The sequence below is a fragment of the Bison bison genome, unplaced genomic scaffold (assembly GCF_000754665.1).
Source record: "Bison bison bison isolate TAMUID 2011002044 unplaced genomic scaffold, Bison_UMD1.0 scf7180017864364, whole genome shotgun sequence".
Lineage (NCBI taxonomy): Eukaryota > Metazoa > Chordata > Mammalia > Artiodactyla > Bovidae > Bison > Bison bison.
The window spans coordinates 1,986,695-1,989,712 of NW_011494936.1; positions in this window are offsets into that span (position 1 = coordinate 1,986,695).

Sequence of the window (3,018 nt, forward strand, 5' to 3'; positions counted from 1 at the left end):
AAGTGAAGTCGCTCAGTCGTGTCCGACTCTTAGCGACCCCATGGACTGCAGCCCACCAGGCTCCTCGGTTCATGGGATTTTCCAGGCAAGAGTACTGGAGTGGGGTGCCATTGCCTTCTCCAACCACTCCCCTAGTCTGCCTCATATAAAATATTCTGTAATGTGAGGTCATGATAAAGTTTCTAATATAAGAAAAGCAGAGTATGAGGCAAAAGGGATAAGGGGATGTTGCTTTAGACATGGAGAGCAGAAGCAGCCTATCTGAAGAGGTGGCATTGGAGCAGGGGCCTGAATGAAGGGAGGGGTGAGCCTGAATAAGGAAGAGCATGTCAGGGAGAGGGAATAGCAAGTGCAAAAGCTCTGAGACAGAAAAGTGCTTGGAGAGTGTAAAGAGCAGCAGTGGTCAGGGTGAACTAGGGAAAAAGTGATGGGGATGCATTTAGAAGGGTAATCGGGGGCAACATGAGATGGGGTTGCTTTTTCGGCCGTTCTAAGAGTTTGCATTTTATTTTAGTATGACTTACGTTTGCCAATGATATAAAAATAAAAACAAAATCTGAAAAGTGAGAAAGAGGTTGGGGATTCAGGTAAAAGTAGGAAAAAGTAAAGCAAAACCAAGGAGGTGTGTGTGTGCTTAGTCACTGTCATGTCCAACTCTTTGTGGACTGTAGCCCACCAGGCTCCTCTGTCCGTGGGGATTCTCAAGGCAAGAATACTGGAGTGGGCTGCCATGCCCTCCTCCAGGGAATCTTTCCAACCCAGGGATCGAACCCAGGTCTCCCACATTGCAGGCGGATTCTTTACCATCTGAGTTTACATATAAAACATAGACCTTACATTTTACTAGTGTATGTAGATCATTGCCTTTACCAACATCAGGCTGCAAATTTGAGCTTGAGCTTCCTTGTGGCCATTGCAAAGGGAACTATGGGCCACTCCATGCTTCTTAGTACCAAAAGATAAAAAGAACAATCTTGTTTGGAGGCACACCTATTCCTAGTACTCAGACCTCAGGGATTTCTCTAGCTACGAGAAATTGAGCTGGAATCCTGAATTGATCAAAAGAAAAATTATGGCATTTTGTATCTAGACAGATATTCTCTAACTACACTGAGATGTACAAAGTTTGAGTGGTTTATTCAGAGTGGAAACATTAAAACTGAATGCTAAAATCTTCCTGTTTCTTTATATACAGAAGTTTCAGTCCACACAGTTTACAAAGAACACATTTTGAGGCTCAGATCATGTCAATGATGATCAAGTAGTTGACCTAGGAAATGGTTGATTCAGTGGTTTAGGCCAATGCAAAGGGGGAGGGGGTGGAAGGCAGCACGGTCAGTCTCCTCACACTGTTAATATGATGGTTGACAAAAGGAAATGGGCCACACAACAGCCCCATAGAGGCCAGGGAAGGACAAGATGGTTCTCATTTCTGGCATATGAGAAAAGAGAGGAATCTGATCTTTTATTATATTCTCTTGAGAACCATTACTGCAAACCAACTTTTTTCTGAGTACTAGAAAATGGAGAAAACAGGTAGATTGGCTGACAAGTCCATGAGGGGGATGATTCTCCATGAACCCATGTGTTCATTAATACTCATAACGGCTCCTGTGCTTTGAGGACTTACTCCGTTCAGACAGGCTGCATTTATTTCCATGCATTCTAAGTAAAGCTCTTTTTCTTTTGGAGGATGGACAAGGAGCCTCACAAGCCTTGGGTGGCATGCCTTAATTAAGTCCCAGAGTTTTGATGACATAATAGAGAGAACATTTAAAAGCCATGTAAATTGTTCATGCCATTCACAGACTACATTACAAATTGTAACACCAGAGCTCCAGTGGTCCCAAGTGACTAAAGAAAGGCCAGGGCTGAAGAGGAAGAACCTGGGATCACAACCAGACACAACTGTTGATAACCACTCAAAGGAAGAGAGGGAAAGAGAGGCACACGGGGCCATGAATAAACCCAAACTTGGATCCAATCCTCTTCAGGCCCCTTCTGATTTTTTGTATTGCCTGAGTCTTTGGTTCCCCTTCATATATTCTTGCTCTTGTCAGAGAGGAAGGGGACTGAGAAAACACCTTTGTTTGTTGTTTAAAAGTCACAGAGCCTTTCTTGAAGGCAATCTCAGTAGCAGGAGAGACAGGAATCAGATTCAGAAAAAGCCAGTAGTGAGGAGGTGGAGGTGTGGGGAACTCATCCAGAAAGTAGTAGAAGTGCGAAGGAGAGAAAGCGCATGCTGGTTTGAAGATGGAGTAGGGTCAAGAGCTATTCTCTTTCCAAAATAGAGGAGACGCCTGTACATGGACAAAAGGAAGCGTTTGTAGGATAAATGAAGGACCAAGGCTGGAATGAAGAAGGAATGGGCAGGGAGAATAAATCCGTGTATATGTATAACTGAATCATGTTGCTATATACCTGAAACTAACACAACATTGTTACTCAATTGTAATCTAATATAAAATAAATTTTAAAAAGAGGAATAGGTCAGAGTTAGTCTTATGTTTAGCCTCAAAGGGAAAAAGGACCCTTCTGAGGCAGGTTCAATAGAAGAGGACACAAGCATTGAAAAGGAAGGAACCCCTACTGTCCATGAAGCCCTATTCCTCTCAGGAAAAACAGGAGTGTGTATGTGTGTGGCTGAGAGGTCACCCACCAAGAATGAGGAAGGGGAGGTAGACTAGGGCTGGGGGAAGTGGAAAAATGCTGAGATGGCTTGTGTCACATTGCACAGAGCTCTTAGGGTAGAGCTGGACAAGCAGTAGGTTCTCAGTATACATGTCTGGAGGTATTTTGGGTAGTGTTGAGAAATAAAGAATAAAACACAACCTTGGCTGGGTATTAGAAGCAAACAGATTTTCTCTGCTCAGGACTCAGATGTGAGGGGAGTCGGGGGGAAGAAAAGGTCTTAGCAGATTTGGAAAAGATCTCAACAAATATTCAGTTCAGTTCAGTTCAGTCAGTCAGTCGTGTCCGACTCTTGGCAACCCCATGAATTGCAGCACGCCAGGCCTC